The 21,767-nt window shown below is 39.1% G+C and overlaps 1 long non-coding RNA gene across 1 annotated transcript; it reads left to right on the top strand.

Annotated features, from left to right (window-relative positions):
• Window positions 1-285: 285 nt before the first annotated feature.
• On the top strand, window positions 286-20,760 carry LOC125162654 (uncharacterized). The gene is made up of 3 exons (XR_007151131.1): window positions 286-381; window positions 10,072-10,272; window positions 20,151-20,760. It is a non-coding gene; the product is annotated as an uncharacterized LOC125162654 (long non-coding RNA).
• Window positions 20,761-21,767: the final 1,007 nt, after the last annotated feature.

The raw sequence follows: 21,767 nt of genomic DNA, 5'->3' as shown, positions 1-21,767 counted from the left end.
AACCTTTGCCTAATCCAAAGTCATGAACATATTCTCCTGTATTTCCTCTTAGGAGCCTAATAGCTTTAGCTTTTGCATTTAGGCTCAAAGCAATTTTTGTGGGTGTTTTAAAGCTAAGGTTGAGGTTAATGCTTTTTCATAGAGGTATCAAAGTGTTCTAGAACACCTGCTGAAAACAAAACAAATTAAGGGCGAAATAATAACCACCCTCTTCCCCATTCTATTACCTTGGCGACATGGTTGAAGACCAATTGAATGTGTATGTGTAGGTCTACTTATGGACTCTCTGTCCTGTGCTTTTGTGCTCTGTGTCTATCACTTTGACAAGTGCCACACTGCCTTTATTACTGGAGCTTTAGACTAATTCCAAAATCAGATGGTGTAAGTACTCCAGCTTTTTAAATTATTTTTCAAGATGTGTTGGCTAGTTCAGATGTTGTGGATGTCAGTGTAAATTTTTACATTAGCTTGGAAATTTCAACAAATATCTCACTGGAATCTTAACTGGGGTTGTATAGTCTTAACAGGAATGTGGGGAGGAATGGCATCTTATTAATATTGAATCTTCCAATCCATGAACACAGTGTCCCTCTCTACCTGTTTAGGCATTTTAAAGTTTCTCCCAAAAATATTTTTAAGTTTTCTGTATAGAGATCTTTACATTTTTGTTACATTTATTCTCAGATATTATTTTGAAATATTTATTTTATTATTTAAATTTTAAGTCCAGTTGTTTGTTGTCAGCAAATAAATATTCAGCTGGTCTTTGAATATTGATCCCATACCCTGTGATTTAGCTAAATTTACTTATTAGATCTTGTAGGATGTATTTTTGTAAATTCCTTGGGAGTTTTTATAAACACCATGTTCTTTATAAATAAACCTAGTTTTACTTCTTCCTTTATGATTTGTATGCCTTTTTTTCTTTCTTTCGTTCATTTTTTTCTTTTTTCTTGTGTTTTTCTTTTTTCTAATTTTTTTTTTTAACATTTCTTCATTTTTGACACAGAGCACGAGAGGGGAGGGGCAGAGAGAGAGGAAATCGGTCGCTCAACCCACTGGGTCACCCAGGTGCCCCCTTTTAACAAATTTTTAAATTGTACTTGCCAGAGCATCCCATAACATGGTAAATAAAAGTGCTGATGCTGAACATTCTCACCTTGTTCCCAATTTTAGGGGAAAAACATTCAATATTTCACCATTGATTTTGATATCAGTTATACAAATTTTGCAAATACATTTCATTAGATTGAGATCATTCCCTTCTCTTCCTATTTAAAAATAATTATATTGCTGAAGTTTCCTTCTCTTTCTAGTTTGTGGAGATTTTTTTTTCCCTGAATGAATATTGCCTTTTCTGCCTCCATTGAGACAATCATATGGTTTTTCTTTTATTTTATTGATGTGGTGAATTATGCTAATTTTCTAATGTTGAATCAGCCTCTCATTCCCGGGAAAACCTTTACTTGGTCATGGGGCTTACATTTTGCGCAATTCAATTTTCTAACATTTTGTTGATGATATTTGAGTTCTTGTTCATAAAGTAAATTGGTTGGATATTTCTTTTCTTATAAAGTACTTGTGAGGTTTTGGTTTCAGGGTTATTCTTGCACCCGTAAAACAAGTTGAGAAGTTAATATGCCACATGCATGTCGTATTGGACATTCAATTCATTTTTGTTTAGTGTTTACATGGTTACATGTGATGAAAATCCCAGTTTTGGGGGCATCTGGGTGCCTTAGTCGGTTAAGCATCTGACTTAAGTTCAGGTCATGATCTCATGGCCCATGGGTTCAAGCCCACATTGGGCTCTGCACTGACAGCTCAGAGCCTGGAACCTGCTTCAGATTCTGTGTCTCCCTCCCTCTCTGCCCCTCCCCCGCTTGTACTTTGTCTCTCTTTCTCTCAAAAATTAAAAAATTTAAAACAAAAGAAAATCCCAATTTTCAAAGGCATGTAAATAAATTCTTATTTGTTCACTATAATCCAAATACCTCTTCCTGTAGTCTAGAGTAAATGAATTTTTTTAAATTAGGAAATTGTGTGTTTTTTAATAATAAAGATATATTTGAAATTTGAGATATGATAACCTGTCTAAAAATATGTCTTGCACTCACTGCCTTTGAATATCTGAACCGTAATCTGTGAGCTTTCTAAAAAGAATAATTCTAGATTGATAAGAGACTAGCCAGCGAGAGGATCTATAACAGAGCAAATTTGGGGACCCTGCTGACACTGGACCCAGCGCACCTTCCATTCCAGCACCTGCCTTGTTCAAGTGGGCTGGGAGCTAGCATTTTAAGTGTTCTAACTGATATAGTCCCATAGTAAATATATATTTAGACTTCTCTCATCCAAAATGGAAGTTTGGGAGCCTGGGGATAAATACAGGATGTCGGTAATAAAGGATGGATATGGCAGATATCAAATAAATACAAATATATTACATAGTATAAGGGTAGACATTATCGTAGCCGGCCAATTTGAATTTTTAAACAGAGACAGTTATCCTTTAGAGATTTATATTACTTGATGGAAAATGTACAGTTTTCATGAGTACCCTTTGTATCAACTGTGCAGGATTCATGCAAAAAAAACAAAAAACAAAAAACAAAAAACAAAAACCAGAAGTTAAAATTTTTAGAAAACAGGACAAAAAGAAGGAGGGAAATGATTGTGTGACTTAATCTTTCATATTCAATCACTTTATTCTTTCATTGATACAAAACACCCTCTTTGAAAACCTGCTATGTTCAGTTTCTGTGCTGGTATTATTAAAACACCCACCCCTACCTCCTCTATGCTCAAACACAAATAGAAACAAAAACAAGAATCTCTTTATTTTAGGTTCTTGTCAAAAAAAGCACCTGAGCAATCTCACTACCTCACTTCCTATACATCCAGAATAAGAGCTAATGAAAGTTTTATAAAAGGGAAGGGTGGAGAGAACAAAAAAGTTTTGATAGAGAAGCTTATGTTCAGAAGCTTTGGTCTTTTCATCATTACGTCAAATGTAGAAATTCTACTAACTTTTTATTTGTTAATATAATTGTATTTGATAGAGCATATATACTGATTGAAAACATTTACAGTTCTACTCTTTCAGATCCCTAAAAAATCAGGACTCTAAAAATCATGTGAAAATTAAGGGTTTCTGGGTGGCTCAGTCGGTTAGGCGTCAACCTCGGCTCAGGTCACATTCTCATGGTTTGTGGTTCGAACCCACGTCCGGCTCTGTGCTGACAGCTCAGAGCCTGGAGCCTGCTTCCAATCTGTGTCACCCTCTCTCTGGCCCTCCCCCGCTCATGCTCTGTCTCACTCTCTCTCTCTCAAAAATGAGTAAACATTAAAAAAAATGTAAAAAAATTATGTGAAAATTATATATTGAACACGTGTTTGCAACATTTTTCTAGAATGAAAACCATGACGTATTAGATAATATTCTTGGGCTTAAAAATTACTATTAGTTAGAGATTCAAAATATACATACTGCTTTTTAAATGATGGACTAGTTATCCTAGTCTGACATCACAAAGATTCTCTTTGTCCCTTCTTCCTGGATTGCCTCCTTCTTTTCTGCTCACATTTACTTGTGAAATTATTTCCATCAGTCAGATTGAGAAAAATGACTGTCACTCCAAACAGCATTCTGGCATTTTCTATCAGAAGTTGCTGCCTCCAAAAAAGCATTTCGAGACAATATGAACATTAAGTGCTCCGTCTGCCTTTTTTGTGTGTGTACACCTTCAGTCTCACTTTTTTCCAGTCTCTGATCCCAGCCCGTAAATGTTCTCAGAGCCCTTTTGTTCTTAAAATTTCTTTTTTTTCTTAAGAAAAAACAATTATCCTTAAAATTTTCCCAGAGCATGCTGTTTTCTCCTCCTCCTCCTCCTCTCCCACTTACTCTACAAAGTCTTTAAGGTGGTGCCAGATACTTCTTGTTTTCATTCCTTCTACCCTCATTCATTCTTGCAAAAGTGTATAATTTTGTTCTAGCTTTTCTGTTGGAACCTTTCTCTTGAAATGCAACAATGATCTATGTTATTTGTGACTTCTCAGTCACACAGGACGGAAGCTCTATTCACCTTAGACACTATATTCACTTTACAGGTGACAGAAGCTCTATGCACCTTTCTTAAAAAATATGCTTGCAAACGGAAAGGGTCCATCAGGGTTAAAATGTGGTCCCTCTCAGGAAATCTTTCTTTATGCTGTGGCAGGGTGACCCTTGGCATATCACAATTTACAACGCCTTTGCAACTTTCAAATCTCAGAGAATGAAAAAAGTCACATTCCTGACTGCAATATTTCAAACGTCTTCATTACTATATTTTTAAGGTGATCTGTGACCATTGATCTTTGACGTCACTGTAGTAATTGTTTGGGGCACCACAAACCACCCCTACATAAGACAGTGAACCTGCTCGATCAATCTATGTGTTCTGACTACTCCACCAACCAGTCATTCCCTTATCTCTTTCCCTCTCCTCAGGCCTCTCTATTCCCTGAGACACGACAGTATTGACATTAGGCCGATGAATAACCCTACAATGACCTCAAAGTGTTCTTGTGAAAGGAAGAGTCACGTATTTCTCACTTTAACTCAAAAGCCAGACATGATTGAGCTTAGTGAGGAAGGCACGTCAAAAGCTAAGATAGACCAAAAGCTAGGCCTCTTGTTCCAGACAGGTAGCTAAGTTGTGAATGCAGAGGCAAAGCTCTTGAAGAAAATTCCAGTCTTTTAGGGGGCCTGCGTCTCCGGTCCCTACTTCTTTCCCTGGCTCTAATGCTCCTAATCTGTTTGAACCCTGAATTCTGTTGACTTTATCATCATCCCACTCACTTGGGTGAGACAGAAAGGCTAGAGGGAGCTGAAGTGTCAAGAATTCTCTTCTGTCAACAAGAATAAGGCTCTGGCAAAGTGTTTTCCCCTAAAGAGTAGATGTTTGTTATGGAGAAGCTTCTAGGAGTATATCTCACAATGGTTTCCTTCTTCTCCCTCAGAGATAGGCAGAGACCTCTGGAGGGTAGATCTTCGCCATGAAAATCTGGTGAGATTTCTAAACATAAACCCCCATACAAATGTAGGGGATCCCTAGGACTGTGTCCTCCAGAAGTTTCTTGCTGTCAAGCTAGTCTATACCTAGTTTCCAGCAATACATCAAAATTACCAGTTAAGTGTATCCATCATTGTGTGGCTCCAGCAGCTTTTGAATTCGTAGATCTCATGTATGACTCTTGATAGACTCTTGGGATGTCTATCCCTCTAGAACTTTCTTGGGGGGGGGGGACGATTTGTCTTGCAACCTGAGTTCTCAGATGGGTCCAAAAAACTAGGTGACTTTCAGTTTGTTTAGCGTTATTTATTTATTTATTTTATTGCAAAGATGGGAGTGAAGGTTTTTAAGTTCTTCACATGTCAGAGCATAAACTGGAAGGCTGCAATTTACTTATGGCCTTTTTCATAATCAAAGCAAGAAAAATAAACTCAAATTCTTTTGTAGATTGTATATGTTTATGATATATCATTAATGGAGGCCTTGTCTTACATTGTTTGTATCTCCAATACCTGGAGTAGTAATTGACCCATATTTTGATGATTCGTATATTAGAGTTGACTATATAATCTAGATAATGAGTTACTTAGTTCCTGTTGACCCCTCACAGTAAGCATTTTCTTTTATTAAGAGAGACAAACTGCTTTCCTAGAAATGAAACTAGGGAAAAGGTTGCTCATCAAAAGATAATTGAGTAACATAATGGATGGCAAGTTGAATTACCACTTTGTACCTATTTTCGAAATACACATTTAGGAGACATTTCTTAAATCCATAGAGTTTGCAAAGTAAAGCTGCATGATAAATTTTTATTCAGTCGATACTATTTCTATAGAACTGATGTAATCTGTATGTATTGCTTTCTGTAACTGCCAACATGTGTAAAAAGAAAATGCTGGAAAACTTCAAGTGGATGAACAGGTATCAGCATCACCTGGATGTCTTGTTCAGGAACATATTCTCAAACCTAATTTTCAGACTAGGATTCAGTGAAATTAAGAGGAGATAGACAACCTGCTTTTTTATTTAAGAAGCACTCCATAAGGATCTGATACGGGTCACCTACTCTTTTAATATGGTGCCCCAGAGAAAGGCATTGTTCCACGTTCGCACGTATTGCCTCATGTGGTTTTTAGACAGAAGCTGGAGTCAATTAATAATTGAATTTTGTGTGGGACGCCTGGGTGACTCAGGTGGTTAAGCGTCCAACTTGGGCTCAGGTCATGATCTCCAGGTTTGTGAGTTCGAGCCCTGCATTAGGCTCTGTCCTGACAGCTCCGAGCCTGGATCCTGCTTCAGATGCTGTGTCTCCCTCTCTCTCTGTGCCTCCCCTGCTCGCTCTCTCCCTCTCTCTCTCTCTCAAAAATAAAAATTTAAAAAAAATTGAATTTTGTGGCAGTAGTCTGAATTTCCAGTATTTTATACTGTTGATTATGTTATCATGATTCTAAGACAAGCTGCATGGGAGGCAGAACAATCATCTTATGATGAGCACAGAAGGGGCCCCATGCATGTGGAGTTGGAATACCTTCCCTTTCTGGAAGGAGGTGGGTTACAAAAGTGCTTGACATAGTCAAGACACTTGTTTCCTTTTAAAATTTACCTTACATTTGTGCTTAAACACAAGTAAGAATTCATTTAGCATATTTAATATCTGTACTATATTATATATTTCCTGAGAGAAATGACTTTGTCCTGAAACAACATAAGGGTAAATGTTACTCTTGCCTTTACCGTAAATTACTTTGCTTATGGGCTGAATGAAATAAGAAAGAATGGAAATGTAGGCATATGAGGGAATTCATTACCATAAATTCAAGTCTCATAGAGAATTGATGTTATAAAGCTTGAGTGAAATAAATAAAATTTCTTTTGTAGGGAACAGGTTTCTGGGAACCGCTGTGTTTTAGTCGGAAAGAAACATGGGATTTAGAACCACTTGGTCACACATTTAAATCTTGGCTCCGATAATTAGGACATTAGCTGTTTACCCTCTTGTGTCTTAATATCTTTGCGTTTCATCTTTTCATTATTAAATAGATAATAATAACATAGCTTACAAGGTCAATGTGAGGATCAATATTTTTGTTAACAAAGAAGAAAGAGGAGAAAGGGAATGGAGGGATTTATTTTCTTCTCCATCATTTATTTCTCTGCTTCTTTTCTTGTATACTAATCTTTTCTGTTTTTTATTTGAAAACAAAATTATAATTGTATAAAAAATGTGATTATTGTGTCAACTGTCTACTAATCCTGGTTTTCTTTTCAGAAGAGAAATTCCAAATTTCAAAATCTAAGATTTTTTGGGAGGGTCACCCTCCCTCTTCTCCCCAATAACCAATTATCCCCTTGGAAACAATATGGTCACCACTGAGAATGCGTGGACTGGAGGGACTAGAACAGGACATTTAAAAGCCCTAAGGAGCAGAACAAAGGAGTCTCTTCCTGTCTCTCTACATGGTCTTTCATTCCTACTTTTTTTCAGCAGAAGGATTTTTCTTCCTGTCTCTGAACATGAACCTTCTCTTTTACACTGGTTCGTTGGCCCCAGTCTCAGATATACATCACTTCATAGTCCAGGTTTTTAAGAGACAGGTCCAGGTCCAAATTTCTAGGAAATAAAATTCAGAGGCCCAGGATTTGTCCAGTGTTTTTCTCTGATTCCATCAATTGTGGACACAAATGTGGATGTGTTCATGTCATTCGCAGCCCAAGTGGTTAGGGGAGTGAAATCTCTCTAAAGGAGGCTTGAGTAAGTTCTGTAGGGACAAAAAAGTCTTCCCTTCTTTTCTTCTACGTTCTTTGGCTTGTTTAATAATTAAGTTGATATAATACATGTTAACAGGAGAAAAATAAACAAAATTTTAATAACATGTATACCTTTTGTATGTGGGGTGACCTGATAAGATGGGGGCTGGTGGCTTGGGCAGTGAAAGAATTCACCTAAGACAGAACAAAGGAGACAGACATTTATTGATTACACCATAAGGGAGCAGCAGACAGGACAGCAAAGGAAAGACTGTCTCTGGTAGGGGGACTGTAGTTAAGGGGGAGGGAGAGAAGGAATGAGAATGTCTGGAACTTTCCTTTTGGGTACCTTGTGCCTGGGTGTAAGTAATCCTTTGCTCAGGTATGGCTTATGGGTATTTCAAAGTGGGTTGCCTAATAGGCCTGTTTCTATTCAGCCAGGGGGTCACTGTGGCCCTTGTACCTTACACAGGTTTCCACTGCTCAAGCCGGTTGCCTAAAAGCAGCCTCTACACTGTCTACATGGGAGAGACTTAAGAAAACTGAGCATCTTCCCCAGTGTCTGAAACTATCATCTTAATTACCATCTTCAGTGAAAGACATCTTAAGACGTTAAGGGTGGGAAGTCAGTTATGGGAGGTTAACAACAAAAAAAGCATGGTTAAAAGGGTAAGGGTATTGTGCAGATTGAAGTTGCCTTCTCCGTTGATAAGAGTTTCTGGAAATGTGTGGTCATCCCCCTCTTTCTGGTACAGCCAGGAACACACACTTGCAAATGGAGATTTCCCTTACACGTGTAAATGTCTCCTTCAAGAAGGGAACTTGGACTTGGTTTTCAGAGCTTGTTTTGTGTTTGCAGTTACTTAAAAATAATCAGCCAAAAATACTCCTTATACCAGAGAGGCATGCTTTGGGGTGGCAAATTCTGCTCCCCTATAGTTCTTTAAGAAGTGAATTATGGGGGCAAAGAGGGAATGTTTTTCATTTCCAGCAAGTAGGCAAAGCATAGTACCTGAGTTCAGACTGTGGAAAGTTCGTATATGGGAGTTTTTATTTTATCTTTTGGGATTTGGACATCCATTTCAGTGTTTCAGCCCAGTGTAGGGGCAGGAAAATTTTCCTTTCTTCCCTTTTCGGTTCTTTGGTGGGTCTAATAACTAAATTGACCTAAGAGAGATTAACGGGAGAAAAACTACTTGAATTACCTATGTGCAGGCGACCTGTAAAATGTCAAGAGCATCCAAGTAACTGAAGCTTGCATGACCTTCTGAGCTAAGGAAAAGGTTGGGGATCTGGAGATACAAAGGGGAGGGGTGTTATTTGCAAGAAGGTAAGAGGAGATATTTGGAAAACAGAATTTGCCCCATTATGCAGAAATGTTCCTTAGGTAAAAAGGAATCTCTGGTAATAACAGTCTTCCTGGTACAGGCCCCCTTTCTGATGTAAATTTAGGCAGTTGAGGGGGAGTTCAAGAGATTTTTCTTGAACAAGCTGATTTTGATTACTTTTAGCTTAAAATAATCTTTATGCCAAAGTGGTGTATTTTGGGGAGACTTGCTTTGGACCCCTTCACTAGACATGATGAAAGCAGGATTTTAGTAAAATAAATCTAGTCATGACATAAACAATTAAGTGGAGATAGGAGATTCTGGGTAAATGTAGATGAGTAAGGAAGCTATTGGACTCGTTAGGAAGAAAGTAATCACTTTAATTAGGAAGGTGGCAAGTTATAGTAGAAATAGCTCAAGGTTTGGTGTCAGCTCTAACAATTCAGCTTACTCATCTGTAAAATGAATACAATCATACCTAATTTGCAGGATTATTTTTGGAAGATTAATCATAATGTAGGAAAAATACCTGGGCTATGTGGAGAACAGACTAGGAATTCATTCTATACATAGAATATTTCTCTTGCCCTCTCCCTCATGCTCACTCTGTCTTACTTTGTCACTATCTCTGTTTCTAAAAAAAAAAGTTTAACATTTATTTATTTTTGAGAGATGGGGAGAGACAGAGCATGAATGGGGGAGAAGCAGAAAGAAAGGGAGACACCGAATCAGAAGTAGGCTCCAGGCTCTGAGCTGTCAGCACACAGCCTATCACTATCTCTGTTTCTAAGCATCGTTTTCTCTTTCCTTAGCATACGATTTGAGCTGAACATAATAACTCTTTATAATTTGAGAAAGGTCTGTATTTCTCTAAGACAAACTGACATGTCCTTCCCAGCTGTCACTTTTCCCTTTTCATTGCATCCATTCATGTTTAGGTGCAGGAAGAAAAGTCCTTGATTAGTCCTACTGCTTTAGAAGACCAGGCACCATGGTTTCCATCAATAATAAGAAGGGAGATCATCACTTGGCTTCATTGCTGTCTCTAAAACTCAAATGAATACACCTGGGAAGATTCGAGAAGTCACTGATTGGATAGTTACACCAAAATCAAAGATCCAAGTCTATATGTGCTACAGGTATGTAAGTCACTGTCTATAGGACTGCCCTATTCAGGTCTCAGCTTGCATTTGGGGAAAATGTGTCAAACTTTATGAAGATGTTTGTTTGGTCCTCCGCTTAATTCCCAGAGGCCACATCCTGCCACTTTCAAAAAGTCTCTAGACTTATAACCACATTAACACATTAAAAGTGTTTTGTTTTAATGTTGCAGGAGAGGATACTGCTAGCTCAAACAATGGTTTGTGGGAGATTCATAACTAAGCAGCTGGCTAGTCATAAAAAAAAGTAGCACCAGTCCCAAGGAATAATAATAATATAATACAATGGCCTTAATAAGTAATATTGTTATCATAATATGGCCTTTATAAAGAGGCCTGTCATGTATGCCATGCACTTTTGAATGAACAACTGTGCAAAGTTGTATACTTTCATCCTAAGTAGAACATTTCATTATAAACAAATTTTGCTGCCTGATGGGCTCAGATTCTAATTGCAAGTGAAATACTAGAATAGCTGTAGATTTTTTTTTCATGAATCATTTTTCAAGATGTCACATGTGGAGTATGCCTGCTACAGACTGAATGTCTGTGTCCCCTTCCAAATTTATATGTTGAAACCTAATATGTGTGATGGTATTTGAAGGTGGGGCCTTTGGGAGATGATTAGGTCGTGAGCGTGAAGCCCTCATGAACAGGATTCGTGTCCTCGTAAAAGAGACCTCGGAGAGTTCTCTAGCACCTTCTGCCATGTGAGGACACGCTGAGAAGTTGACCACCTATGGCCCCGGAAGCGTCCTCTCTACAGACACTGAATCTGTCAGGGCCGTGATCTTCGACTTCCCAGACTCCAAAACCGTGGACTAACATAATGCCATTCTGAAATACCACCCCCTACCAATCAATGACTGTCAGGAACAATTCTAGTGTGATGGTTTTAGCAGTTGGCAGGACACGTAAATGACTGCAGCAACACTATTTGCTCTATCCACTTGAAATGCAAGCTTTGAGGGCATTTTTGAGAAAAAAAAAAAAAATCACACTGGAGGTTCATTCTGCCAACGTTCATATGTACTAGCTCCCAGGAAACATACTGATATATGGTAATGACTGCCAGTGTTTTAAGTGAATAAGTAGACTTTTAACTTCTGGGTTAGATTTTTAAAGAATGACCACAAAGTATTTACTACTTCTCCTATTCAACGAGTGGAATCTGTTTCCTCAACTCTTAGATCGAGAATGGCCCCATAGTTTCTTTTTATATTCTTATAACTTTTATTTTCATTTTTCCTGTTGTTTGGGTTGCTGCATCTTTCCCTAAAAAAGTAAACAAAACAACTAGATGTTATCCTTTTTACGATTTTTTTTGAATTTTGTGGAAGAGAAGAGTAAGGCCTGTTTCCTTTCTATTTCTAAAATCTTCCCCATCACTTATGAGATGCTTATAGAATTTTCCCATCACCTTTGATGTTAAAAATCTGCTTCCACTGTGAGTTTTAATTCATCTATTCCATTCTTAATTTTTATTGATATTTCTTTTACTGATCAAGCACCTTGTCTTTTTTTCCAGCTGTTATCCAATTCCCTTTTGATTCTGTTCTTGTCTTCCTATTTCATCCATAAGTTGTCTCATAGATTTAGTTTTCTTCCATTTAAAACAAATAATAATTAGAGACTCTGAAAAATATCATATATTTTCCGCACCGAATTTGGACATCTTATTTGCAAAGTTCCAACCTCTTATGTAACAAAATATTTTTTAAGTCTCATAGTATGCTTTATTCTTTCAACAATTAGTTCAAAAGTTCAGTAGTTATTTTGCAACACTGTGCTAATTGGTTGTGATAAATTGGTGAAAGCAACATAATCTATTTACTAAAACTTGTATAGGGAGTGGACTCTCCAACACACTCTTTACCAGTAGATAAAGTGAATATTTTTACTTTGACTTTTTTTTTTTTAATTTTTTTTTTAACGTTTATTTATTTTTTGGGGGACAGAGAGAGACAGAGCATGAACGGGGGAGGGGCAGAGAGAGAGGGAGACACAGAATCGGAAACAGGCTCCAGGCTCCGAGCCGTCGGCCCAGAGCCTGATGCGGGGCTCGAACTCACGAACCGCGAGATCGTGACCTGGCTGAAGTCAGCTGCTTAACCGACTGCGCCACCCAGGCGCCCCTTTACTTTGATTGTCATAGGTAATAGAGATTGTCTCTCTCTCATAGAGAGAGAGAGAGAATTACTTGATTTCTGTTTGAATATTTTTCTTAGATCTGAAATCAGAAGGATGATCATGTGCCCATCCCTTAAAAAACATTGTGGTGTCCAGTATTACTCTATTTAGCTAGCACTGTTCAACAAGTCTGTTTCTAAGAAGGAACCACATCTATATCTGGTCAGGTATTCCAGGCGTCAGATACCAGGACAGAGTTGCAAGTTCAAGAGATTTATTAGGGTTAATCACTGTGTAAGACAATGGGAAGAGGAAGCAGAAGTTGGCAATGAAAGCCTTCGGAAGGCAATACAAGTTGAACACCTGTGAAAATAAGGGAGCAGGAGGAAGGACAGGGTAGAGAGGACCTCACACTGCAGTGTAGCTCTGAGAAAGTCTCAACTAACCCAGTGGGAACCCAGATGAAAAGACTCTCTTCCTGCCTGGGGCAGAAAGGCTAAACTCTAGAACCTCCTCTGCTGTATCATTGTCTAAGAGCTTCCCAGGAAGACCATAGCCCCTGCTCAAATGCTATGATGGATCTCAAAGGCACTGCAGCTGAAGATGGTTAGTTAAATGCACTCCTTCTGGTAGGATCCCTATTGAATAAAGATCTGAGGTGTGCATTTACATGGCTGCATTTATAGTTTACTCCTTGCACTATGCAGATCTACTTCTCCATATGTGGAAACAACTCTTCCATGGTTTCTGTCAGCTTCTCTTTCTGAAGAAATACTTGAAAGAGGGAAGTTTGTGGGATTAACAGTAGTCCCTACTGCTTTAGTTAGTCTGGTAGCTTACAACTGGTACTTATTATCTCCTTCCTCCCTATCCTTTTGTTATCTTAAACCGTGTCCTTGATAGGCCTTGATGGCTTATCCAGTAGTATGACCCAAGCTTTCTTTCTCAAGAGGCTAATATACTGGTAACCACACCACTCTCAGGTCAGTATAGTTGCATTTGTCCATTGAAAGTCACATGTAGGCACGGGATTACCAAAGAACCACTGAAATTCTATACACATTGCTCCCTTCTGTTTTGTGACAGTAGTCTTGCTGATCAGCATCAATTATCCCTGCCAGATGGTGACTGTTATTCTAGTCTACTGTTTCCTAGACCCAAGAAGATCAAAATGACCAGGGCCTACAGTATAGTCTCAGCTGAGTACTTCCTACCACTTTTGGGGAGCAAGACCTCTAACCCTGCAAAGTCCAGTGTTGGAAAAATAGAAAACTCAATGTCTCTTGGGTCATGACGAGACATGGATAAAGGGCCACTATTACATTCATCATCGGTTCCTACATTCATGTGTTCTTCTTAATGGGGGCATAGTGCCTTACAGAGGTTACTGATTCATGATTATACTGCAACCTGGAGTATAACACCTAAATTTTTTCCATATGGTCTCTCCAAGCTGTAACTTCATCTATATTTCAGCAAGCCATTCCTATGCTAACAGTCTGGAATCTTCTTAACATGCTGGTGTTGTATATAATATCATTCTCATACCCTCTTCACAGTGAAGTAGGTCCTCTGGTTAGATGCTCTATTGAGTCAGCTTTTATGCCAATGTATCAGGCACTGAATAAGACTCTGGGTAGTTATGTTTGCTTTCTATAATCATACTTGAAATATATTTTCCCTTCTTGTTTGAATGAACCAATGGCCCTTCTCGTCTGGAAGGGATGTAATGTAGTCAGCTTGCCATTAAGTAACTAGTTGGTCTCTTGAGGACCAGTGGTCTATCACTGGTATATTGCACGTTCAGAGGCAAGAATAACTAGAATGGGCTTAGGAAATCTATTCTGCTTGGCCTATGTATAGCCTCCAACTCTCATCAAGACCACTTCAATCATGTGTCCTTTATACCCATTGTAGTGTGGCTGATGATGAAGGCCGAGTGATGTCAACTTACAAAAGCACTTTGTCTATTTGGTGGTTTAGTGCCTCTATAATGGTAGATGCTTTGTGGTAGACATTAACATGTGATAGAAAAATATTCACAGTTGATGCCCACTTCCATTAATCTGAACGGATGCCTCTACTTCAGATCTTCTTGTCTCTCATTCTCCAGTCATTTTCCTTTTAGGTCTCTGACCAGCTGTCACTGTCCATGAGTCTGTATAGATTATCACCTCAGGCCACTTCTCTCTCCACCCAATGTGATCAAAACAAAATGGACTAGATGCCTTACTTGAAGTCCCATCCACTGGGAAGATTTTCCCTCACTACTCTTGTTCAAAGCCACCCCTACGTGTAATTGTAGTGCAGTCACTATCCATTTTCAGCTGTGTCTACATACCAAGCTCATTCGTTGTAAATCAAGCTTGGCATGATTATTTATCTTCAAGGAAAAATTAGGGTGAGCTTGTCTAACTATGGTCGGTGATATGTGGGTCTGGGCTACCTACTCATATATCTTAGTCACGTACTCTGATGCGGCTTGGATTCGATCACATATGTGCCATTTCCATCTTATGATGGACCACTGCCAGGTGTGCCCAACTTTATGACTTATTGGTCTGATAGAACTCAGTCCAAAATGTGATACATTGTCACCTGCTGCCTCTTAGTTAAGTGTCACACCCATACTAGAGCCTAATAGCATGTCAGGATCTCTTTCTTGAATAGTGCATACATTTCTGCTATAGAAGGTATGTCCTTGCTTCAGAACATCAAGGATCTTGTGATGATTCTTCTACTAGGGCTTGAAATAACTCCATACTGCATGTTTTCTCCAATATAACCTTTATAATGTTAGAGGGACTATGGTTTGTATGGTCAGAGATACAGACAGACAGCTTGTATCACAGCTTGGACCTGCTTCTGGGCCAATTCTTGCTCTAGGTCCCACTCAAAGCTAATAGTCTTTCATGCTCCTGGTATATGGGCTGGAATAAGCCCATATTCCTATCATAGAATGTGTAACTTCCAAAACCCATGAAACCCAAACAGATTTAGCAGTATTGGTCTTGCTTCTCTTTTTCTTTCTTTTTTTTTTTGGGGGGGGGGCGGGGGTGGGTAGGGTGGGATATTCAATAAAAGATACGAGGTACAACAATATGTCTTTTACTTTGTGATTAACATAATCCCAGAACATATTTTCTGGGATTGCCCCTGACCACTGGACACCCAAAAGCTTTACCAAATGGCAGGTTCTGGAATCTTCATGGATTTTATTTCTCACTCTTTGGAGTACATATGTCTTATTAAGGCCTCCAATTATGCTTTTGCTTCTCTATCAAGATGTCATTGATGCAGTGCATCAAGCCCAATGTTCTTTGGGCTTGTCCAGACCACCAAGTTCCCTTTAGACTGTGTAATGACAGAGGACCACAGAGTTAACATATATAAAGCAAATAAATATTGCTATCAGTTTCATAAAGCAAAGTATTTCTCTTTCCTGATGGGGATAGAAAAGGACCCATTTACCAAATCAGGAGCTACATGCCATGTGTCTGCCATTCTAAGTAATCTGTTGTAGTATACTCTTCATATCAGAATATTATATCAGATCTCTTATTAGGATAGTCTCATGACCTACCTGAGACCATACAATTTGGCAGCTTTAATCAAGGCTGCTTCTTGGTTGAGCTTGTGTTAATCTTACAATCACTCTCAGGGACCCGCTTGGTTTCTTTAGGGGCCAGGCTGGCAGATTAAATGAAGATATGCAAGGGATCTTCCTCCTTGCAAACTTTAGATCTTTAAGGGTAACCCTAATCTCCACTAACTTTCCTGGAATGTGTTATTGGGAGAGGTCACTGAGAGAACTTGACCACTAGTTGACCAGCAAGTTGGACCTGGCAACTGGAGGTTCCTCACCACCTTTCCTGTCCTTGGAAGGTGCATTCTGCTTGACTTACTTATTCCCAAAAGCTGCACCAAAGACAGCCTTGAGATAGTGATGTGGTGTTGAAACCATCTGGCTAGTGTAGAGATCTACTTATCTTGCAGCTGCCCAAGACAATCCTCACAGGTAAATTCCCTTGCTTATTAAAACTGCTACTTACCAGTCTGGAATGACTGGCGTCTTTCTTGAGTCTCTTCCTGCCCTCTGCATGGGAACTGGTTTCAAATAATACCCAGGATCTTCATGAGGTTACAAACTAATAGTGGTATCTTGGCTAAGGTGGAGGGAATAGTGATTTATTTTCAGAGGTTTTAGTTTGGCCTTCCCCAAAGTGATAGTTCTTTTTATTTTATTTTATTTTTTAAAAATTTTTAATGTTTATTTATTTCTGAGACAGAGAGAGACAGAGAGTGAGTGGGGAGGGACAGAGAGAGGGGGAGACACAGAATCACAAGCAGGCTCCAGGCTCTGAGCTGTCCACACAGAGCCCGACGCGGGGCTTGAACTCACAAACCGTGAGATCATGACCTGAGCCGAAGTCGGTCGCTCAACCAACAGAGCCACCCAGGTGCCCCTTATTTTATTGTTTTTAAGTTTACTTATTTATTTTGAGAAAGACAAAGACAGTGCAAGTGGGGGGAGGGGCAGAGAGAGAGGGAGAGAGAGAGAATCCCAAGAAGGCTCCGCACTGCCATTGCAGACCCTGACGCAGGGCTCGATCCCATGAAACCGTGAGATCATGACCTGAGCCAAAACCAAGGGTTGGATGCTTCACTGCCTGAGCCACTCAGGCACCCCCTCCACCCCAAGTGTGATTGTTCTTAAAACACAGGCCAAAGCCCTAATGAAGGTGTTACTCTAGGTAGAGTGGCTTCTCCGACTGAGTAGACTCAGGATTCCACTTATTTTTTAAAAAGATTTTTTTTTTTATTTTAAGTAATCCCTACACCACATAGGGCTCAAGCTTTCAACCCTGAGATCAAGAGTTGCATGCTCTACTGCCTGAGCCAGCCAGGTGTCCCAGGACCCCGTTTATTATCTGGCCCTCAAATGCTTCCACTTAACAGGGGTGTCATCACGATACTTGATATCTTTCGTTATCAACTTAAATAACATGTCCAACAATGGTGGAAATATCTGGGTTAGTAATTTTCCAAGTGTATTCCGCAGTTTGTGAAAACCTTATGCTCCTAGTAATACAAAAATGTTACTTGCCTAGACGATGGTTGGGTTTCTGAATGCTGGCTTCTTTTAGAATGGAATGCAAGAGTAATGGACACTGAGTAAGTAAACAAGAACATATGCTTTGCTTTCTGTCCTTTATGTACATGTATAGGGATGATATTGGCAATTTCTGGGGAGTAATATTTAACTTTTTTTCTATGTATGTTGCAAAAAGTTTTAAGCTTCTATTGATATACTCACACATAAAAAACGGTGTTGTATCTGAAGATTTTGTTAAGAAGAACACTGATTTTTGTATACCTGAAATTCCAGAAAGCATTAGAGCTGTATGATGAGAGTACCAGTCAAAAACAATCTCTTCTGCCCCTTACCAGTAGATCATTTCAACCCCTAAACCCAAAGGACCCAGAAGACAGCCTGGGATGGGAGACAGAAGACCTACGTGTAAAGGGAAAAGAGAAAAGCTTACCATATGCCTCTTCCCAATGCAGCTTCCAGCTTCCAACTGAAACAAAATCTGACGAGAAGGAAGGGGAAATTTAATCTCGATAAAATATCTAGTTTGACTATTTCATTAGACTCGATGTACAGTTGCTAAAGTGAGACTTTTATGAGATTAAGTGATTAGGAGAGATTTATTAAGCAAAAGTGGCCTAAATAGCCATGTGATCCACCTGAGAAGTCAACCAAAGGGTGTGGAAGAAATGCCAGATTTGATCAGGCACCAGAGAGAAAAGAGTAGAGTTTACTTTTTTGCTGCCACACTATGAAGTCACACTCTTTTAGCACAATAGTTAGATTTGTGGAAGTGTAAGAATCAAAAATGAGCCTAGATAGTGAGGCAATTTACAAAGAATTAAAAAAAAAAAGCTTACTTCTAAATATGTCAAGTTTGAGATACACGTAAGTCATTTAAATGAAGGTATAACACAGTGAATTAATTACATGGGGTTAGAGCTCTGAAAAGAGGTCACTGTTGGAGATCTTAATTTGAAAGTCAGCATGAGTAGTAGTATTAAAGTCATGGAGGTGGATAAGTGCAGTTAGGCCAAGCGGACTTGGAACAAGGCAATGAAACTTCTTACATTTGGAGATCAGAGAGAAGAAAGGAAGCTAACTTGAGTTACTGAGCAGAGGTATTCAAAGAAGTAATGGGAGAATGACCAAAGAAGTCAAGAGAAGGCAAGAAAATATTGGCAAACATGTCAAATGTTGCTAAGAAGTCAAGAAGGGAGGGGCGCCTGGGTGGCTCAGTCAGTTAAGTGTCCAACTCTTGATTTGGGCTCAGGTTATGATCTCAAGATTTGTGAGTTTGAGCCCTGAGTCAGGCTTTGCACTGGCCATGTGGAGACTGGCCAGTCTCCCTCTGTTTTTGTCCCTCTCCTACTCACGCACCCACAGGCACGTTCTCTCTCTCTCTCTCTCTCTCTCTCTCTCTCTCTCTCACACACACACACACACACACACAATAAATAAATAAGCATTAAAAAAAAAAGAGGTCAGAAAAGGATTTGTAAGTGGCTTGCTGAAGAGCATGATGAAGGTCATCGGTGAAGCTGATCAGGGATGTTTAAGTATAATGGCAGGATCAGGATTCGTATCAGAGACCATCAAAAAACAAGCTCGATGTGGGAAAAGGAAGAGAAAAGAACACAGTGTGCAGCCGATTCAAAAAGTTCTCCTGTGAAGAGGGGTGGAGAGATTTGGAAATAACTACAAAGGTATATGGGCTTGTGAAATTTGCTTAAGGAAGGGACATCTTGTAGCGTGTTTGAATGATGATGGAAGGGACCAAGTAAAGAAGGACGGTTTAAAGAAGCAAGACAAAAAGGTTCAGCTCTCAGTAGATCTGGAGAGGGCATGTGTTTATGGGATCAAGGATACACGTGGAGAGAATTCTTTTTGATAGAAGGAATACAAAGGCAAATATAATTAATGAAACGAAAGTGATCCCGGTTTGCAGGATCCAGCATATAGACAAACAATTTGTTCAAAAAATAGTTTAGTGTTATATTCCTTAGGTTGGATGGGGACTCAATTGTTGTAAAGACACCAATAACATAACAGTCACATAAAAAAGTTGAGATGGATGTGCTCACGAACTAGAAATGAAGAAATCGAAAAATCTATCATTACACTGTGACTTCAATGTTTTATGTCTCTACTTCTTCATCTAAACAGCAGGTGTCCTTCAGTATTTTCTGAGCATCTGCTGTAAGCCCAGTCCTGGGTTATAGCTAGATATTTATTTTGGTTAACCTACAACTGACAGAATTCATAAAGCAGAGCTATTAATCTATTTTATAGATGAAAAAAATGAAGTAAAGAGACAATAAGTTACCTGAGGTTCTGGGGCTAAAAAGAAGGCCAACAGGGACTAAAAATTTATGTTTTCATGATTGTAATTCCCCTTACACATTACAGGAATGTTGAAAAATATAAATATATCGTAATCAGTAAAGTACCTTGTACTATTCTCAGTATAAAGTCCCAGTATGTGTTTAGGGTGGTTTTTTAAAATATGCCAATAGCAGAGCTATCGTGTATGTCTTGAAAATTTATGTAATGAGTCGGGAGTGAAAAAAAAAATCATCTGCAAATATTCGGTATTTTTCACAGAATTTGCATTGATTTTTTCCTTATTTTCCAGAGCCATCCCTCGCCCTAGTCACAGCCATCTGGTTTCCTTCTACATCTTGCTATCTCAGTAAAGCTAAAGGAACAAGCTGATCTGCTGGGAGCAAATCAATTTCTCATTATCCTTAATGTGTGAAGATGAGACTACTGACAGTGATCACAGTCTTTGTCTACGGAGAGGGTTGAAAACTTGTGTTTACATAACAGAAAATGTTTTCATATAGAAGAGACGGAATAGGCATACATGGCTGTGGGATGCTGTGCCTTAACGTGGAAGCTAATTCCTCTCAACAAATAAACTGAGCATTTCTCAACGTAGAGGGCTAAGAGGCCTCTTTCTGAGAATGTGGAAGAATTCGAAAGAGGTGTGCATCTATCAAGTACTTCAGAGTGCTTGAAAGAATCCGTCTGGCAGAATTTAGAGGTAAGAAGATCAAAGCGAGGAGGGCCAGTGAAAAAATGAGATAAGGTTCCTATTCTCATGAAATACACATTCTAGTAGAGGAATACATAATGCAAACAAATAAAAACATGAAAAGACTCCGGTGGTAAGTCCCATGTGAAGAGTTAACATAGGGTACTGTGTTGAATATGACTGGTGACTACCTTATTTCGGTGGTTGAGAAAGGCTTCTCTGAGGAGGTAACATTTAGGAAAGAACGCACTTGCAGGGATACCCCACCTGCATACAAAATAGGTAGAAGGATGCTTCTGGAAGAGGAAAGAACCAATACAAGATCCTATTTTTTTCTTTTTTTTTACATTTTTTTAACGTTGTATTTATTTTTGAGACAGGGAGAGACAGAGCATGAACAGGGGAGGGTCAGAGAGAGGGAGACACAGAATCGGAAGCAGGCTCCAGGCTCTGAGCTGTCAGCACAGAGCCCGGCGCGGGGCTTGAACTCACGGACCGCGAGATCATGACCTGAGCCGAAGTCGGCCGCTTAACCGACTGAGTCACCCAGGCGCCCTGAACCAATGCAAAATCCTGAACCCATTTTGGAACTGGCAATGATAGCAGAGCTAGGTGAAAGTGCCCTTAGCTTGCAGATCCTGGGTAGCTGCAGTGAGATGAAGTTAGAAAGGTTGGCAGAGACCAGATCTCATGGGGCTCTGAAGGCCAGAGTAAGTCGTCCAGTTTTTACTCTCATGTGTATAACAAGCCTATTGGACAGTTCTGAGTAGGGGAAGAAAGTAATCTGATTTAATCTGGGAGATACACGGAGGACGGGTTACTGGGAAGTTGAAATATAAGCAAAAAAGAATCTATAGTAGTCTTGTACGCTCACCCGTCATACAGCGGAGCTTTATGTAAATTTGTACATAATTTTTTAAGGTTATACTGCTAAGGAAAAACCATGGTTGAAAAATCACAATTTTGTTCTATATCACCATCATAAAAATAATTGCAAAAATATTTCTTACTCCACCCAAATACATCCTGCTATGTAGTCTCATCAGTTTCTAAGTGGTTCCCCTGCATCAGATACATGAATATTTGCTGAGTTGGTCTGTGGAACTCATACTTTTATTATTATTACTCTTAATGTCTCCAATTCACTCTATTTCTTAGATGCATTATAAATCTCCATGTGTTCCTTTGCCGGAGGCTGTTAATGTTTTTAGTGAT

This window comes from Prionailurus viverrinus, chromosome A1 (assembly GCF_022837055.1).
Source record: "Prionailurus viverrinus isolate Anna chromosome A1, UM_Priviv_1.0, whole genome shotgun sequence".
Lineage (NCBI taxonomy): Eukaryota > Metazoa > Chordata > Mammalia > Carnivora > Felidae > Prionailurus > Prionailurus viverrinus.
This window is presented reverse-complemented; position numbering and strand designations above follow the sequence as displayed.